This window comes from Gracilinanus agilis, chromosome 6, assembly GCF_016433145.1.
Source record: "Gracilinanus agilis isolate LMUSP501 chromosome 6, AgileGrace, whole genome shotgun sequence".
Lineage (NCBI taxonomy): Eukaryota > Metazoa > Chordata > Mammalia > Didelphimorphia > Didelphidae > Gracilinanus > Gracilinanus agilis.
In genome coordinates, this window is record NC_058135.1 from 16,468,713 (window position 1) to 16,489,974 (window position 21,262).

Sequence of the window (21,262 nt, forward strand, 5' to 3'; positions counted from 1 at the left end):
AAGGGGGCAGATCGCATACCTCTCATCTTAGGAGTAGTCTTGCTATCTTCATACCCACTCATCCATCAGTTGGGGCAATGAATGTTTTAGTCAAAATAATTCTCCAACCTCCTCCAACAGAGAAGTTGGCATCCTCATGGGTGGAAGGTATCCCCACCCTGACACAGACCCAGGTGCCAGAGTCCTAAAGAAAGCACATGGTTCCCTCAAAACTGGAGAGGATAGGAAGGGCACTCTCAATTCTGATAACCCATTTGATACGTGGATTTGATAGGACGTTACTGTGCTATAGGCAACAATGAACAGGAATTCAGAGTGGCATGGGAAGAATTTGATAAATAATGCAGTATTAGGAAACCAATAGAGACATTGACTACAATGGTCTAAATGGAAATAATAATAAAACAAAATGGAGCACTTTAATTCCACTGACGAAAGTTGGACTCAGAGGAGTTGGGAAAAATGCTTCCATCCTTCATAGAGGTGGGAGAACATAGGTGTGGGATACTGTAGAAACTCTCAGTTTTATAGACATGTTGGCTGTCTGTTTTTTCCTTTTCTTTTTCAAACCTTTATTTCAAGGGATGATTTGCTGCAAAGAGGATTGGTAGGGAGGGGCGTAGTTGGAAATGAATATCGTAAAAAAATATATCTGTAAAAACAAAGGAAAAGAAAATTATGATTTGGAGAGAGACATGGAAGGAGGGGAAATATGTACTTATTAAGCACCTACCACATGCCAGCCATTGTGCTAAGCACTTTACAAATGTTATGACAGTTGATCCTCACAATATCCCTGGGAGGAAGATGCTCTCCACCCTTTTAAAGTTGGGGAAACTGAGGCAAACTGAGACTGTGACTTGCCCAGGGTCAAAAGTCACAAGTTAGTAATTGTCTGATTTGAACTTAGATCTTCTGGACTCCCAGACCTAGTACTCTATGCACTGTAGCATCTCTCCCCAACTCCAGCTGCTTCTGAAGCTCCTGCTTTATTGAAGTGGGAAGTGCCTGATGAAAAATGTGTCACAGTAGGAAAATCTTTGGATTTGAAGTCAGAAGCTGCATTTGAACTTCAACTCTGCTCCTGTCAATTCTCTTCCTTACCTTTGTTTCCTCCGTCATCAAATGAGGGGGTTGAACAAATTCTTCCCAGTTTACATCCTGTGCTCTTACTAGATGCAGCTGCTATTGACCTATAGGGGTGGGATGGGGAGGAGAAGGGTTTGAAATATTCTCAGACAAGTACTAGGGAGTCAGTCGGAGGAGAAGGAATATGACCGGGTATGTTGCTAAAGATCATGTATCTGGCAGCATCATGCAGGAGAAATTGGATATATGAAAGAGTGTGGAGGCGAGAAGTCAGTGAGGAGGTAACTGCAAGGTCCCTGGTGGGAGCTGATGAGGGCTTGGACTAGGGTGGTGGAAGTGGCCCTAGAGAGGAGCTGATGGAGACAAATCCACAGAGCTCCATGGTGGACTAGAACAAATAGGGGTAGAGGGAAGTCTTTCTCCTAATGTCACAGATGTGGGGGGCAAGGGGAATAGTGAATGGGAAGACGGCATTGGATGGACTGAGTTTGAGGTGTCTGTGGGACACTCAGTCCTGTAGTCAGGAAGGGATGACAGGATGTGGGATCTGGAGTTGGGAGGGACATCAAAGACCATTTAATCTAATCTCCTAATTTTATAGATGAGGAAACTGAGGCCTGGGGAAAGGAAATGATTTAGAATTCTAGAATCCTCCAGCTAGAGCTAGAAGGAGCCTCAAAGTCCATATCATTGAAAACAAGAGATAGAGATGGGGGGGAGGGATGGTTTCTGTTGGGGAATAATCAACTAAGGAAGATCATGGGCAACCTTTACCCTTTTAAAGTGTCCAAAAAGTTGTGAGTTCTCCTTTGCATTGGTTATGCCAGGTGACCTGGGCTTGGACCCTTGGCCCTTCTAGCCCTGTGGCCAGGAACAAGTCAGGTAGCCCCTCTGACCTTCAGTTGCCTCCTGTTAGGTGGAAATGATAACACTTGTGGTAATTAAATCTCATAGAGCTGTTGGCGGGGTGTGGAATCTGTAAACTTTCAGTCCCTTAGAAAGATGAGCTGTTCTTGTAACCTCTGTATGTTTTATTAGCCATCAAATACCATTAGAGACCTCCCTCTTCCCTCCTCAGCAATGCCTCCCACAAAAGCTGATATATGCACACATCAGAAATCACAGATTTAGAGATGGGAGTGACCTTATAGGTCATCTGGTCTCCTCCTCGTTTTCCTCCTCCTTTTTTCAGCCCCCAATTTTATAGACGACAAAGGGGAAAAAAGTTTGTAGCTCTAAATCAGAAACCTCTGTGCTGTTGGGCAGAGCCTCATTACCTGGTGGAGAAGAAAGGACCTGAGCTGGGAGTCAGGAGAATCTAGCGTGAAACCTGGCTCTGTGTCTTTGGGCAAGTCCCTTCCTGAGTCTGGGCCCCAGTTTTGCGCACCTGGAAAATGTGGGACTTGGACTCTAATTCTCTAGAGTCCCTGAAAGGATCTTGCAGATGAGCTGCCATGATTGAAGTTTGAGGCTGCTCTAGTTCAGCTTCAGAGGGATGGATTCTTCTCACACTAAGCTAGGATGGAACTGTGACGGACAGCTCTACATCTCCAGCCTTACTCTCTCCTGAACTCTAGGCCCACATAGACACAGTAGAAAAATGCCCTAGTTCCATAGTCCGAACAACTGGGCTCAAGCTCCCTTCTGACATGTACTACCTGTGACCATGGGCCACCTCCCTAGGCCTCAGTTTCCTCATTTGTAAAATGAAAAGATTGGTCTTTATCCCTCTAATATACCTTTCTAGCTCTAACTCTGTGATCTCTGAATGTAGCCCATAAATCAGATAATACAATTTCAGAATAGACTGGAAGGGAAGAGTTTTAATGAAGAGAATAAAGAAAAGAAAAGAAAAATTCCTAAAAAAAAAGATACAGTTAAAAACCCAACACTAATAAATACAAGAAGTTGAAAAGGAGGAAAGGAGAAACTTTAAAACAGCTATTTAATTGAAAGCATGTAAAAGATGGAAAAAACTAGATAACTAACTAAATAGAAGAAAAGGAAAAATAATTAATTTAATAAATATCTCAAAACTAGAGGAAGGGAATGCACATGTGAGTGAAGGATGGAGAGAGCCTCTAGGAATAGTAATATCTAAGTAGTCTTAGCAAAATTAACCACAGGGCAAAGAATCGACTAAAAAGAGGAATAGATTTTTAAAAATAAAAAAAATTAAAAAAGAAAAGCAATACTAAAGTATCAATCAATGAGCAAACATCTATTGCCCACCTTCTATGTGCCAGGTACTGTTCTAGAAGCTGAGATAAAATTCAATGAATGATACAATTTTTAATCTCAAGGACCTGACATCCTTATGGAGATGGCAACCAATATGTATATTGTTGTCTTTCAGTCATGTTCAACTTTTCATGATCCCATTGGGTGTTCTCTTCACAAAGATACTGGAATAGTTTGCATATCATTTTCCAATTTTACAGATGAGGAAACTGAGACAAAGGCTTAAATTACTTGCCCAGAGTCAAAGAGCCAAATATCTGAGGCCAGATTTGAACTAAAAAAAATGAGTCTCCCTGATTCCAGACTCAGCACCCTATCTACTACACCACCTAGCTGCCTTTATAGTATAGAAGTGTATGTAAAATAAACATGAACAGAACAAATACAAATAAGTACCAAGTTAAATAAAATTGAGTTAAATACAACACATTTCAATAAAAAGTAAATAAGTATAAGATAGAAATAAATGGAGGAAATCAAAAGCCTAGAATTTATAACTTTAAATGTTAATGAATAGAACAATCCAATAAATGAAAGTGGCAAAATAGAAAACAAACCCCTCAATTCTATTCTATAGAAGAAACACATCTAAAAAGCAAAGACATATAAAGAATCAAAATGAGAGCCTGAAAGAAAATGTATTATGTATCAGCTGAATCCAAAATGGCAAGTGATACAATCATGACAAAGCAAAAGTAAAAATTCACAATGTCAGCAAATGGGCAATATCATTCTGAAAGGAACCATAGAAAATGAACAAATGCCATTACTGAACACATTCACCCACATACAAATATGCCAAATGGGTCAACATCTAAATTCCTTAAAGGAAAGGTTATTGTGTTGCAGCATCATATAGATAACACACACAGTAGGATACTTTAATGTTCCTCTCAGAGATGGATAAATCTAAGAAAAACATACACAAAAGAGAAACTATAGATTCGAGCAAACTTTTTTGTAGAAGTTAGAGCTGAAAGACATTGTGTTTTCTGAATGAAATTGTTAAAGCATATGAATATCACAAGAAATTCTATAACTTCAGGATACTCATGACTTGGATATACCAGCTCTAAATAAAATTAAGACTTCTAAATTAATTTTAAGGGCTACTGTTATATCAATCAAACAACTAAAAGAAAACTTTGAAATGTTCACTATGATGAGCAAAATATTTGGAATAGCAAAGGAACAATAAAAATAAAAAAGGAACACATACACATCATTAAGTCAAGTCAATAAGCATTTATTAAGCACCTATCATTTATTAGGCACTATGCTAAGTTCCGGGGATAAAAAAGCAAAAAACCCCTCTGCTCTCAAGGAAGCTTACAATCTAATGGAGATTCTTAGGAAGAATTCTATTCTGCTACTTCAAATTATAAGATAAAGCAATGCTTATTATAAATATTTGGTATGGGTTAAAAAATAGAAAATCAGATGAATAGAACAAAGTGACAGACAACAAAGAATCAGAAATAACCAAACTCAATAGTAATAGTGTATAGGAAACCTGCATGCAAAAAATACCCGGGGAAGGCTGTTTTATTTGACACAAATTGCTGGGGAAATGAGAATAGTTAGGAGAAAACTAAATTGAGAACAATTTTTTTGTATTGCACTGCAATAAAGTAAAAAAATGAATACATCTAAATATTAAAGGACATAGCATAAAACCAATTAGAAGAGAATTAGATTGTCTATCTTTCATGGTTCTGACTATGGGGTGAATTCTTAACTAAAACAGGCAGAGATTGAGACTATCACAAAAGATACTCCAATGGAAACAAAATCTCATAAATTCCATTCATTCAATGACATTGTTTGCTGCCTATCCATCCTGACTTTTCATACTGGGTGACTCTTATGTAAGATTTCTCAAAAGTTCTCCATAAGGTAGAGTGCCACCCAATGTACTAGAGGCATTTTTTTTCTTTCTTCTGACATCAAGGGAGTGCCAGTGAGGCATTCTGACTGTCCATGTGTTGTTCTTTCTTTCTTATCACATCACCAGACCATCTTCTTTTCCTATCATATACTTTTGGTCACATTCTTTGTTTCTTTTCTTCTAATTCCTTCCCTGGATATATATTGTTCCCTGATCACACCCATCTTGGACTTCTCAGTTGCCCTTTGTGATGCTCATTTTTAGTTGTTGCTGTTTTTTTCAGAGGCAACGGCTCTGGGCATATAGCAACATAGCAACACTGGCAAAATGTTCATATTGAAAGTTCAGGATCAATAAAAGTACTTTGCATTTTTCTTTAAAAACTACACGCCACTTTAAAAAATGCTCCTTTTTAGACTCTGGGTCTGGCTTATTTTCCACCTGTGCTCTCTGTCCCAGAAATGTATCCTCTTTGACAAGCTTTCCAGGGTATCTAGCTAAGTACATGGTGGAGTATGGGCAATGGACAATCTGCATCCACTTGGTCTCTCCCATGTGGTTAGTAAAGCTAAACTCCTCTGAGATATTGTTATTTCTTTCAGTAGGGTTTGCAATATTTTAGGGTTTGATATAAGCAGCATAATGTCATTTGCAAAAAAGAACCTTTGGAAGATTTTACCTGTACATGGAATCTCTCTTTAATCTGGGCTCTGTGCTGAATATCTGCCATTGCAGTAATGAATACTTTTGAGGAGCAAACATCTCCCTGTTTTGGGCTTCACCTGATTATTATTAGAGGGGTATTGCATGGAGTTATTTTTGTTGTTTCATCTCCCAAGAAATCTTAGTTGATGCTGATGTTTTGATGAGAAGTGTCTTGTTAAAGAATGTTCAAGAGAGTATTTTATTCTCCTTGCTGAAATGCTTTTTCATAATCAACCAAAAATATGCCCAGTGGGATCTTATGTTCTTCATATCTTTCATTAATCTTGAGATAGTAAAGATAAAGTTCAATGATGACTGTCTTTTGTTCCCTATAAAAGAATGATCGAGCTGGAGATGTTTTCAGTTTATGGATAGATGACTCTCATAAAGATTTTGTAAAGACTGAGAGTATACATAGGTTTATAGATATTGATAATTACAACTAGTATATCTTAGAGTTTACTCTTTTTAAAAAACAAACTTGAATGACCCTAAACTCCAAAAGTATTTGATACAGTCAGTATATCTAAGCATAGTACAAAGTTCTGCACCTCACACAAGAAGTGTGCTGAGACTAGCTTGAACAATCTCTTGAGAGACAATTGTTACATTTTCAGTATGAGCATTTATTTATACTTCAGAAATATGCAAATGCTACAAATCAGGGCTTTATTTGTTTTGTCGATTATGTAGACTTAAAGTGATGGAGAAAATTTTAGTGATGTAGATTATGCTTAAAGTGTATTGTGCATATATATTTTTTCTCTCAGAGAGCTAGTTCTTAAATATTTATCAGTACACTTCTGACGCAATATGAGTTCATCTGGGACCTGGAGTGAAGCAGCCCTCTGAGGTGATGGTGTTCTCTCTGGAATGGCTTTATGGAAGCAGTGACACCTTTGGATTCTCTTAGAAGAGTTCTCTCAAGTTCTAGAGCTGGAAGCCCATGAATCAGGACCCAAGCCTACTTGATAAAGTAGATAAAGACTGTAAGCCTAACAGCATTGGATAATGATGTCTTGGTGGGTGGTGGGGAGGTGAAAGGGGAACTCCACACAAACATTGGGTTTTCCAGCTGGCTTGTGCCTGGATTGTTGACTTTCTGAGAAATAAAACTGTCCTTGGAGATGAATGTATATCAGTTGATGTGTGATGGGGATGAGAGTAAGTGGTGATTCTCTTTCAAAAGACTTTTACTTTTAATGGGGGAGTTAAACATAGCCTCAAGTCTTTTTTTAGGGAGAGAATGCCAAATGTCAGAAAGGGCACAGGTATTCAGAACTCTAGAGAAGGGGTGGATGATGAGATAAGTGATTCAAAAGGAGGTAAAAGTTAGGAGAGCCACTTCTATCTTTGCAAAGAGGTCTTTCCTGGCCCTACCACCACCCCTCCATGCTAAGGTCTGCCTTCTGAGAATACTTCCCATTTACCCACTATGTGTGTATATATATATCAGAGAGCTAGTTCTTAAATATTTATCACCACAGCTATGATTCAATATAAGTTCATCTATATATGTTCATATATATGCATATATATATATATACATATATATATCTGTTGCTTGCATGTTCTCTTTCCCATTGGATTGGGAAATCCTTGAGGAAGGGAGGTATGTTTTTCTTCTTTCTTTGTATCCCCAGAACTTAGAACAGTGCCTAGCACATAGTAAGTCCCTTATAAATGTTTATTGACTGATTTTACAGTTGCAAATGACCAAAAATAATAGGAAATTAATGTCTACCTTTTACCCATGTTTATCATCCTATCTTTCTCTTCCTTGCTTTTCAGGGTGAATATATTAAGGAAGTTTTATACTTGGAGAAAGAAGCTTGGGAAGGTCCTTAGAGTCAAAGAGAAGTTAGAGGAGTACTTTTAACAATAACACCTTGGGAGCCTTGAGTTCTTACAATGAACCATCAACCACTTCTATCACATCATGAAATTGTATTCCAGGCTGCAGTTGACATGTCATTTTCTTCTTCTCCTTCCTCCTCCACCTCCTTCTCCCACATTACATAAGTGTGGTGGTCTGAAATAACCAGTCATTGAGCATGGAAGAAAACATGGCCAGGGAGTTAAACCAGCAGCAGAGCAAGAAAAGTAGGCCTTGTAGGAGAAGTGAGGTTGAAAGTAAGGGGAGAACATTCCATTTTGGGGATGATCAGGAGCAAAATCAAGGAAGGAAGTAGGTGTGAATGGGAGACTGTGAGAAGACTCCTTTAACTTGGACAGATGATTCAAATCTTCTGAATCTAATCTAATGATATAATTTGACAACTCATTTTACATAAGAAAAACCGAGTCTTTGGGAAAGGACTTATCTGAAGTTCCACAGATAGTAAATATCAGAACCAGGATATAAAGCTCTCTTTCCAAATTCCATGTTTCTTCCACTTTCCTTAGATTGAGGGTTTTGCCTAGTGGATTGTAGATCCTTCAGGGATCTTTGGAGTTATTGCAACAGATCACCAAATCTCCTGGCTTTGGCTGAGTGCAGAACGTATGGAATTTCTACTTCAATGGACACAACAATCACCCCTTCTTGCTGCTATTGGCTCATGCCTTCATGAAGTTTCTTTTCAGGTTCTAAGCAGTCTAGTAGGTACCAGATAGCTCAGAAATTACTAACGCTGCATAAAATCTTTCCAATTGACTTATTCCAATCACAGCATGAAATAAAGAAAATCTTCTCTCTCTTTTGCATTAACTTTTTTTGTTCCAAACATTACACATGGGGACTTGATCACAAACTAATGTAAATAGCCAATTAACCCCAGTTGCCTGCCCTTACCACTCTTCTTCCTTAGAACCAATTCTTACTTAGTGTTGATTCTAAGACAGATGGTAAAGGTTTTAAAAGAAAAACAAAACAAAAAAATGAATGTAGATGGTTATACAAGTCAATTAAACTAGTTTGCTTCAGTTTCCTCATCTGTAAAATGATCTGGAAAAGATGGCAAACCACTTCTGCATCCTTGCCAAGACAGAAAAATGAATGAACATACATTTTAATTGCAGCTTTAAGTAACATAGACATGTAAATATATAGACTTACCTTCCATCTTAATATCAATACCATATATTGGTTCTAAGGCAGAAGAGTGGTAAGGACTAGGCAATGGAGGTTGTTACGTGCCAATGGTCACATAGCTAGGAAGTGTTTGACTTGAACCCAGGATCCCCCCATATAGAGGCCTGGGTCTCAATCCACTGAGCCATATAGCTGCCCCTTGTAAATATGTATTTAAAGTAACAGACTTCCAGGCTTTTGAATCTGTTTCTTCCTCCCTTCTCCTGCTGATTGGAGGTGAAACAAGAAGTGAACAATGAGACAAATAGAGAGTCTTCTCCAGGGAAAACTCCAGGGAAGAACGGTGTTGTAGCATGGATTCCAATAGTCTCTCCAACCACGGTAGCTGCTAGTTTCTAGGTATCTACTTTTACTGCTCCGGCTGACCTCTTTCTGTTTTCTGTCATTGAGGCAGAGCCCAACCCTCCTTTTCTTCCATATCTCCACTTGAATTTGTTGCTTCTTATACATGAGGTTTCTTGGGGGAAGCAAGTTCCTTTCTTAAAACTTAGGGAACTCTAGGGAAATTTGTGCACTCTTGTATCAGTACCTTTTGTTCAAACCTGTCAAGTATTTTATATCCATGTCCTTATGGAAGGAGTTACCCTTTAATCAACAAACACATATATTGTACAGATTAAATAAGGAACATGTCTCACAGAAGCAGATTCTTATTGTTCAGATCTGTTTCAAAGATTTCGTGATCAATAAAATACAAATTCACTTAAAAACATAAAATTTAGAGGAACTTTCACCATCTTGTGGTCTTTCAACAAATACCTAGGGCAGGAAAGTTATTAACGTTTTCTTAATGGATAACTTTTTAAAAAAAACCCTTACCTTCTGTCTTAGGATCAATACAGCATATTGGTTCCAAGGCAGAAGAGTGGTAAGGTCTAGGCAATGGGGGTCAAGTGACTTGCCCAGGATCACACAGCTGGGAAGTGTCTGAGGCCGGATTTGAACCTAGGACCACCTGTCTCTGAGCCTAACTTTCAATCCACTGAGCCACCCAGCTGCCCCCTCCTAATGGATAACTTTGAGACTCTTGGTTTACAGCATTCATATTATATAATGTCACTATATTGTATAATGTCACAATAATCAATATGTGTACCGGATAGCTATACTCTGGGATGGCTTCCCCATTTGTTCATTAAGCAATAAGATGATTCAGTAGACATTGACTAATGAATTACTTTTGTTGCCCTTCCCAAGAAGGTGGAAGAGGTCGGTTGTCACTCTTCCCTTTGGTCAGCTCTACCACTCTTCTGGAAGTGTGTGAGGGGGGATGAGTTCAGTTCCAGCATTACTCATCACTGGGGATTTCCTGCATAATAACCTTTACAAGTACAATTTCAAACGAGAGCAAGGGAGGCAGGCATGCTCACAGGTACCCACCCACACTGACTTGTTTTGCAACTAAGACCACAAATGCTCTTTGAAGTTAGTTCATCAGACCTGTTAGAGGCTAAAGAAAAGAAAATCACCTACTTTGTTGAGGGCCCCGTGAAGCTTTCACCTCACTGTAGAAAACTGGCTGGTGCTATGCAGACATTGGATAGTCAGTCAGTGGTGCTTGGCTGGCCAAGAGGCAGCTTGCTGTGGTTGGAATAGCCTTTGGAGGCAGAACTCTGGGTCCCAATCCCACATCTCACACTTAGCTGTATAATCCTGAGCATGTCCTATTGCCCCTCTAAAGCTTGGTTTGCTCATCTATAAAAATGGCCATAAGATTAGCTACTCTCCTTATATCACAGGGCTGTTGGGTGGAAGAGTGCTTTGTTCAGGGGGGAAAAACCCCAAGCAAACAAACCTATAGGCACATGAATTGGCATAAGTAATTAATTGTTGACTGACTGACTAATGCAAGCGTACAATTAGGGAACCTGTTTTTTTATTTATGACAGATGTAAAGTGTTTTGTAAACTTTAATGTACTATATAAATGTCAGTCAATGAGTATTTATAGAAGGTTAGCTATTATTATCCTTATTCTCAGAAATAATAAGCACACAATCATAGGGATATAATAGACTAAAGTCTATTATAAATAGTCACTTCTTTATTCTCTGATTGGTTCTAGTCCCTCCCCTCCATTGGGGTTTTGGCTAGAGATCCTGAGAGGAGGAGACTACATTAGTGCTAGCCACTTAGGGGAAAGAGTACAGAATTTGGAATTGGAGTGCTTGGTGCAAATCCCATTTTCTACTTATGATCTGTGTGACCTTAAGTAAATTTTTTCTTGCCTATGGGTCTCGGTTTCCTCATGTGTAAAATGACAGGGTTAATCTGGGTCATGTCTAGGGGCTCTTCCATGTCTGAAGTTCTATGACTCTCTGAAAAGAAACCTGAAATGAAAAAATGATACCATCAACTTGAAATTGTTTGAGGGGCCAGAACAAAATGAATAGAGGAACTTTACCTCCCCTAATCATGGAAAAGCAGTTCTATCTTTCAGAAGCTTTTCGGTCTGTGGGGAAGAGGATGAAAATTGTGGAAGCAGAAGCAAATTAAAATGCCTTGGCCCCTTTTGCCAATACTTGGTCTAGTTATACTCTCAGGAAACCTGGCAAGATAGCAAATCTATGGGGAAAGATGTTTCTTCCATTAGATTTTATATAGTCTCCTTGATCTGGGGGACTCCAGGATTCATAATATTGGAACCAACCAAGAGAATTAGAAGTAGATAGGACTTTGAAGAGCTGGTGCACTTCTCTTATTTTCTAGAAGAAACCAAGGCTTGAGGAGGAGAAAAGACTTGTATGAAGTGGCAGGTTCTCTGATTCCAAATTCAGGCTCTTTGATTCCAAAACCAAAACCCTTTTTGTTGCCTCACACTGTCTCTCAAGACTGTTTCCATGGACCATAAAAATAATAACCAATTTATTGCTTGCATGATAATCCAGGCCAATTTGTGATGCAATTCAAATGGTACAATGTAGCTTGCTCATCCTTATAAAATGTATTTTTTAATACCTACAAAAGGATTCTCAACGAGTTCTAACTAAAAAGTAAAACAAAACCTGGAGACAGCTAGGTGGCCTGGAGTTTGGAGGAGGTTCAAATCTGGTTCCAGACACTTCCTAGCTGTATGACTCTGTGCAAGTCCCTATTTGGTAGTCCTTGACCATCTATCTTAAGAGTTGTTACTAAAACATAAAGTAGGGGTTTAAAAAAAAGCCAGAAAATTCCAACAATGTTCATTTTGATTAGAAACACAACAAATGTTATCTATGACTTAATTCCTATTCACACTACCCATCTTGCACCTTTGCTCTATTCCTCACACCTGGACTAGCACAAAGTAGAAGATTAATAATTGTGTGTGGACTTTATTTGAATTGAATGGTTAGATGATAGCTAGAATGACAAAGGGCCTTGAGATCAAGGAAAGGTTGAAGGAACTAGGGATTCTATTTAATTTTTAATTTTAATTTTTAAATATTGTTCCATGTTTCCATGATTCATTTTCTTTCCCTCTCCTTTTCCCTTCCCCACCCCAGCCCCAGCCAACAAGCAATTCGACTGGGTTGTATAAATGTTTTCACTTGATACCTATTTCCATATTTTTCCATTTTTGCTAGAGACTGATTTTTTTAAGGCCTAAACCCCAAATCACATACTCATATATACATGTGATAAGTGATGTCCTATGTTTTGCTTATAGTTCTTTGCCTCAGTGTGGTTAGCATTCTTTCCCATAAGCCATTCAGGAGTGTCCTGGCTTGTTGCATCGCTACCAGTAGCAAAGTTCATTACATTGGACTGAGGAACTAGGAGTTTTAGCCTGGAAAAGGAAAGGCTTAGGAGAGTTGAGCGTGATAGCTTTCTTCAAGTACTTGAAGGATTAAGTGGAGGTCAGACTAGGCTTGTTCTGGGACCAGAGAGAACAATCAAAAATAGTGCACAGGAGCAGATTTAGGCATGATGTAAATGTAGGGAGGATCTGGAGAGACCAGAAAGACTTGGGCTTCTGGGTATGGGTAAGAGTAGGAAGTGAGACAAAAGCCAACAAACAGCCTTCCAGACTTCAGTCAAGTTCTTTATTTTTTTAAACATAGAACAGAAGATCTGGGATTGAGATAAAAACAATCTCTTTAGGGCAGTGATCATGCCATTCTTTTTCTGTCTGATAAAATAGAGTTCTTGGGAATTTTACTTCAGTTTGTGGGTAAGAGCTAAAACCTCAAATGGGTTTGTTTCTTATGTCCGTGCTGTCTTCCCCATTAGGCTCTGCAAGGAAACTTCTTGGGGGCAAATATGACTTCACTTTTGTTTTTATATCCCCAGGACTTAACACTTTCCAGGAACAAATGAGGAGTTTAGCAAATGCCTTTAGATTGATTAAATGAGGAACAGAGTTTCAGGTAGTTCTGAGGATAGCATTTCAATTGAGGCACAGAAGAGGCTGAAAGAGCAGGCTGAAGTAGTCATAGCCTGCCAGACAAAAGATAGTCTTAAAAACCACAGTACACTTTAGTGGCGATGAGGATGGCTGAAAAAGCTGGTGAACAGACACCCTTGGGAGTACTAGTGATACCCAGAGAGAAGTAGCTGATATGTAATGGCTAATGGAGAACAGGACCAGTAGGGAGCATCATAGTAATTTCAGTGGAAGATATTGGTGACTGCAGGGGCAGAGAGGTAAGTTGCCTCCACATATGCCTGCCTATATGTTCTCTGCGAGTGTTCATCCCTGCTACGTGTCACTCATGTGTTTATGTCCCATAAATGATCCTTATGAGTTCACTATCCCAATTGGGTGTTCATTTATTTGTGCGAGAGTGAGTTTAAGTTTATGTGCAAAATATTCTGTTGTTACTATCTAGACATCGATATTTAGTGTTTGAATAATCTTTGTTATGAGCTAAATGCATCTTTTGATTGAGTGGTAAAAGATAAAGTCGATTAGCAAGGACTTATTAGCTATGATTTTGAAGAGATTCTGACCCAGAAAGTACCCAGAGAACCTGAGGAAGCTTACTGGGCTCCCAGAGTATATATGCTGGAGTGGTATCTAGGGTTGCTTAAGGATAGTCTTCCTGAGAATTAGAGCTAATCCAGGTCTTCAAGCAGAGGCGGGATGGGAGCTTGTATGTGTCTGAGGTGCCTTCCACCTCTGAATTGTGACTTTCTAGGCTTCTGTCTATTATTTCTCCCTCCAAACTTAACATCAACTTAGTTCCACACACACACACACACACAAATTCATTTACTCTTGGTCTTATTTTAAGAATTTTTTTCAGTAAAAAGAAATATCCGGAGGCATTAAATTCATGTGACAGCTTTGTAATAAATAGAAAAGGCAGAAATCTCTTTGATCACTGTTATCAATATCCTCTAGATGGAGGGCTCAGCAACTCATGGATTAACTTCCTTGACATCAATCTGAGCCTGTGTCTGTCCCTGCGACAATGTTGAGCTCCAGGGGTCAGGTGAGTTTGGATGCCATTATCCCCAGTCTGAGCCTCTCTGGCTGCCAAGTCCTTTAAAACAGAGTGAACAGCCTTTCTTTTCAACATCCCCAGCCACAACGACCACTTTAAAACTCTGCAGAGTTGGCTTAATACCCGTAAGATCTGAAAATCCTCTAATCCTCCGGCTTAGGGCCCCACCTGTGCACTCTTGGTAATGCTCACCTGTGAGCCATGCTGACACTGTTTGGCGTCTGAGATGGAGTCCAGGCTCCATGGTGAGTGAAGGGCTCAACACATTTCAGGGACTCGTACCCAGAGTAAAACTTTGGGGTAGACAAACATGGACAAAGCCAACACTTTAAGTTACAGAAAATGGCAACTCCAGGAGGTATGGGGCATTAGGAGAAATGACACTCGAAGGGATGAGCACCCACAGTTTTCCAGGGTGTCCATCTTTTGCCTGTAAGGAAACACCATAGGTTTGCCTCATGACTCTCCTTATGTAGGAGGCAAACCTCCTAAAATCCAAATGTCAGTGATTAGCTGCTCTAATGTGCTCTTTTTATAGGGAAAATAGATACCCAAAGGAGAGATAAATTTCTCAATGTTGTGCAATGTTGAAGTGTGAATTAAATCCCAGATCCCTTGTCTTTAGGAACTGGGTTATTCAATCTTCTTGTGGTCCTTCCAAGTGAGGGGGAATCTAAATGGTGTCTTGGGCAGGTTGCACAGGGGAACTTTTTGCAAATGATTATCAGAATTGCTGGTTAAGTTGCTCCCAAAGTGGCATGCACTACCTCAAGAGGTAGAGAGCTCCTCATTAACAGTGGTCTTCAAGCAAAGCCTGGATGATCATTTAATAGGTGTGTTGTAGAGGGAATTTTTGGTCATATGTAAACTGGTCCAAATGACCCCAGATGTCCATCCTGAAATTTTGTAAGTCTGATTTAATTCCTTCAGAAATAATTGCTCACTTGGAAGGTTGATCATTATTGTAGAGGAGAATGAGAAGAAAGAATAAATAGCTCACTCTGCATACTCACCTCCACCCAACTGCAAAACTGAATGGGACACTGCACAGGATCATTAGAACCATTTGCCTTGGCTTCAACTGTCACATGTTCTTCTCTTACTCTCCATTTTCTTCTTTCTTTCTTGGTGTCCATTTATGGATCTATCACTATTTGGCGGCTATTGTTCTTTCTCTTTCTGCCTCTACTCTCCACCATCTAAATTAATCATACTATAGAACTGATGTGGATTTTTAATTTGATGTATTTAATTTCATGTTCTATATTTTTAATTTTAAAAATTTAACTTAAAATTGATTAAATATTTTCTCCCTTCCCTTCTCCCCCGCCTCTTTCCCCCTCCCTTTCTCCCCAATCAATAAATGAGGAAAATACAGACCATCTCCAGATGAATTTCATTATTATTTTTATTTTCTTATCCCCAGTGTTCTGCTCTCAGCCACCATTTCTGACCTTGTGTTTCAGTGGCTCTTGGTGACCATATGATCGCAGATTTTCACATTTAGAATGACTGCAAAGGCCATACTTGAATAGGAAACCCTCTATGATATCTCTGACAAGTAATCATCTAGCCTCTGCTTGAATCTCTACCTTGATGGGGAACTCACTAACTTCCAGGGCAGTCCATTCTACCTTGGACAATTTTCATTGTTAAGTAGGAATTTTTCATGTATCTATGAGTTTGTTCCATTGCTCCTATTTCTTTCCCCTGGGGCTAAATAGAACAAGTCCTATGTCTGTTTTACACAACAAGCCTTCCAGTATTAGAAGTCATTCGTTGTTCCTTCCCCCACCACCTCCCCATATGTCTTTTCTAGACCTCCAGGTTAAATATCACCACTCTCCTCAATCTATTTTCAAATAAAAAGACCTCCCATTTTCTCTTCCCCATACTAGTTGTACTCCTTGGGATACTCTCCAGGTTATCATTGTCCTTTCTAACATATGTTTTCCCCTCCTCCTGCACTAATCTGGGTTTTATTTGATTAGGACAGAAGACAGATTACCACATCCATAGCTCAAAACCTTTCAACTGATTCTTTGATGACTCTGTTACATCCTAGATGTAGACTTTCTCTACAGTAAAGCAGCTTTCAGCCTATCCATGCCTTTCACCAAGGAGATTCTTATTCACATTCTCTTGTAAATTTTCCACATGGGGTCCATCTGCTTATGGATCATTTGATATGTGATCAGTACCAGTAAAACCCTTGGGCTGTCCAATTCTGGAGGCAGAGAACTAGATAGGAATTCAGAAAGATCCAGTTTGTATCCAAGGACTGCCACTCACTATGACCTGGGTCATGTTGCACTTGATGACCTTCAGAGTCTCTTGCAGATTTTGGATCTATGATTCTGTGACCTATTAGCCCTTACTCTGTCTATATACATGATCCACTTTCCCCAGTGGTTATTCATTTCTTTGTTGAAGCTTTTGATGCCCCTTCTGATATGCAGTTCTTCCTAACCTATTCATTCTGAACATGCCTTTCTCTATTTCCATTTTCCATGTAACTGACTCTTCTGTGATCCCTGTTCTATTCTTCATGGCCATATAACATCACTGGATGAAAAAATGAAATAAAAAAGATGGGCTTCTATTTCAGGGAGAAAGTTGGGGTCATTAAAAGCCTTGAGCAGTTGTCCAGAAAAGCAATCTGCCCTCTTCCTCCTAGTCAATAGTAGGGCTCACTCATTGTTTATCTTCAGTGTCTGTCTGAGATGAATATCTTGACAGACAATAGTTTTACATCCCACTGCCTGGACCACAGACATTCTTCATCCAGTTGGGTTTTCTTGTGTAAATAGTTAAGCCAAACTCTTTAGTATGACTAGGCATCTTATTGAGGAGACTCTGTAACTTTCTGTGGCATGGTACAATTTGTACAATGTCAGCCACACACTTGGACATTTGGAGGGTCTCACCATTCACAGAGGATCTCTTTTCTGTCTCGATTCTTCTTAGGACAAGAACATCATCCATGATAGTGGTGAGCATATTATTCCCCATATTATGCTTTGCTTGACATTAATAATCATAAATAAGGTAATTGAATGCATATCTCAAATTTTATATCTTTCAAGAAATCTTGAATGCTTTTAACATTTTTCTGGGAATCACCTTAGAAGAGAATCTTGGAGACAGAATTTTGTTTTACCAAATCGAATGCTTTTCCATAGTCAACAAACAATAAGCATGGTGAGTGGGGTCTTATACTTAATTCCATTGTAAGCATTTCTTAAGCACTTAATAAGTGCAAGGCAGTAAACATTTCAAGGCAATTGAGCTTTTAGTTAATTTAATATAAAGAAATAATATGCTAAAAGAATCATTTGCCCAATCATCTGCCTGTTCTCTGCTCCCACTATAATCAAGGATACCTTCAATTTATGTGCAGACTGCTTCCACAAAAAATTTGTGGATAATAATCAAGGCTGATATTGACATTTTCTTGATTATCTTTTTTTCAGTGGTAATTTCAGTGGTAATTAATCATATGAAATGCTCTTCTTTCATATACCTTGAGATTCAATCCTTCAGTGCCTTCAAAATGATGCCCCTTCCATTAAGGAGCTCCTTAGACTACACTTAATGCACAGAGCTGTTTTCTCCATCTTTGTTTTCTTTGGTGCCACTTCTGATTCTCCAGGTAGCGTACTAGGACTGGAATGTTAGTCTGGGATGATAATAGTTCTACCCCAACCTGTTGAACCTGAAAAATGAGAAATACTAAAAATAGAAACAAAGAATTTGAATTCTGTGTGGCTTTGGGCCAGTCACTAACTTGGGCGAATCACTAATTATTCCATGCTTCAGTTTCCTCCTTTATACGATGACAAGTATAAAGGGCGTATACATGAGCAATGCTGGTTTAAAGAACTGGTGTCAGGGGGCAGCTGGGTAGCTCAGTGGATTGAGAGTCAGGCCTAGAGATGGGAGGTCCTAGGTTCAAGTCTGGCCTCAGACACTTCCCAGCTGTGCGACCCTGGGTAAGTCACTTGACTGCCATTGCCTACCCTTACCACTCTTCTTCCTTGGAGCCAATACACAGTATTGACTCCAAGATGGAAGGTAAGGGTTTAAAAAAAGAAGAACTGGTGTCAAATTCAAAGAGAAATTGATCCCTAAGGAGCACCTTTATAGAAATATAAATGAACATTTTCTGTTGGATTATAGTTTTGTTCATTTCTGCAGGCTACTTGGGCTTCTAATTGCACACCTCTGAGGATGAATTTATTTCCAGAACATCTTGAGAGAAGGTTCTGAAATGATACCATCTCACCAACTAGAAGAAAAGAGATGCGAGGAAAACAAGCTGAAAGAGAACTCGGTGGCAGATCTGGCTAAGCCAGAAACTACAGAAACTAACATTCTCATCATTACTGTTATCCGTAGCAACTTGGTATATCAGTCTCTCTTCATTCCAAGTGGAAAGAGGACAACAAGCAGCCTCAAAATGTAACAGATCTGTGCCTGTGGCCAGAGTGGGAATGGGGCAGTAGTGGAACCCCAGATTCAATTTCTATTGGTTATGCTATGTAAGGAAGTGACCAAAGGCTCACCAAGGATGAATTCAGATGCAGGAAGTGGAACTGGCCAGAAGTCAATAGAATGAGCCTACTCATTTATGACTAAGGAGAGTCAATTGCAAAGATACCCAGGAAGCTTCATTGTCAAGATTCCTCAGGCCACAGTCTTGAAGCTGTTGTTGACTCTTCCCTTACTCAAACAGTTTCCATACCTTGATTATTTGGCCTCTGTAATAGTTATTGCATCTGTTCTACTCCCTCCACTAACTTCCCAGCCATATTTGTTCATGGCATTGGGTGGTTTTTCTACTGAGGGTTTATACTACTAAAATGGCTAAGTATTCCCTGGGAGTATGCAAAAGCATGGACAATGTGTGATATTGCCCAGAGAAGTGAGTGCTTACACTTTCCAAATACAGAAATAGATCTTAACTACTGGAGTATCAAGACTCTCTCTCCCTCTCTCTCTCTCTCCCTCTCTCTCTCTCTCTTTCTCTCTCTCTCTCTCTCTCTCTCTCTCTCTCACACACACACACACACACACACACATACACCTCACATACACTCTTTCTCTTTCTATCTCTTTTTCTCTATCTTTTTTCTCTCTGTGTGTCTGTCTCTATCTCTATCTCCATCCCCACCCCCATCTTCATGTGTTTTATTCGCAAGCAGATCTCTTTGGTGGCCAAGGATGGCCACAGATTCTTGGTCCTCTTTGTCATCCTCAAATATTACCAAGTTTGAATTTCCCATACAACCTCACACTAAGCTTTCACACTTTTTCTGACAAGTCAAGTGAAGGGTGATTCCTGGCTGGGCAGGCCCTCTGGGCCAGTCATGCTTCCTTTCTTTAGGATAGTCCCCCTGCTTCAGCCTGAGATAGGGGGGCATCACCTCCAAGATGACAAATATGTGCAAACTATTTTCATTTATATTACTTCTAGATGGTTTTAAACAAGTTTCAACAAGTAGATATAAAATTCCCAAGTTCAACAGGAGAATAAAAAAGGGGAACCCCACCATAGTGTGTCTGTTGAATACATCGCCCCCCTCCTCTGAATTCCTGGGCTGTCATTTTTTCTGGAAGGTGTGCACTGGAAGGAATCTAGTCCTGGTAGGTGACTATCTTCTCTGGGGGAGTGTGTGATGGACTTCCTTGGAGCTGCTGGGGATAAATGATACCTACCTCTTCCCTCACTCCATAGACACAAATTCTTTTTTTTAGTATGATGTAGTTGATCTAGTAGGTGGTTTAAAATTATTTCCCCCTCCTCTCTTGAAATAGATAAGAAGAAAGACAGCCTTGTGGTGATGACTCAGAACTTGTGTCTATAGGGGACAATAGAATTCCAGATTCAGGAGCCTTAGAGGACAGCCAGTATAACTCTTAGCTGATGAGGGATCCCCTTTATGCCACCCCCCACAATGAATATCATTCAACCTCTGGTATGTGGGAGTTTAGTACTGGCTTCTCAAGGCATCCCTCTCTACCTCTTCTGGGGCAACTCCTTGTATCCAAATGATGTTCTTTGTAGCTTCTACTCACTGGTCCCAAGGCAGTATTAGGTAAGTGAAGTCACAGGAAAACCAATCTCTGGTAGGAAGAGATCCCAGAGGCCTTCTAGATCAGTCTCCTCATTCTATAGGGGAGGAAATTGAGGCCAGAGAGACATTGGGAGCTTGCATTCTTGGGGGCAAGGGAGATGCACAACAATATTTTTGCTAATTCAATACAAAACAGCTACAAAATAACTCTAAATAAATTTGAGAGCATGGAGGTTGGGTAATGCTAACAGCTAGAGGGACCAGTTGAGCAGAGCCTTGAATCAACTGAAAGATGATGAAACAAAAGTGGAGAGAGAGTTGGTTCACATTAGGAAGGACAGCTTGTGCAAAGGCATAGGGACAGAGAAGAAAATGGAAGAATTGGTAGGGAACTTTGGAGTCTTCAACCTAGGCTCCTATGCTAGGATTGTTGTTGTTCATCCTTTATTCTTAAGGAGGACCAGTGGCATCATGGGATGATGTCTTGACTTGTGCATGAGTGAGACTTAAGTGTGGAAGAGTTTCACAAAGAGGTTCGCCTCACTCTCACTTTCAGTCATCAAAGTCCAGTGGCAGGGAAAAAGTCAATATTACTGGCAATGGTCCAGGATGCAGCAGGATGTCTGACCAATGTTGAAGTGTTCCACAGTGGTCTCCCTGGCCACAGGAACAAACTGTTCTTAGCTGCACATTCCTTATGCTTGAGGAAGACACTCCCCTAACTCACCAACAGGATTAGG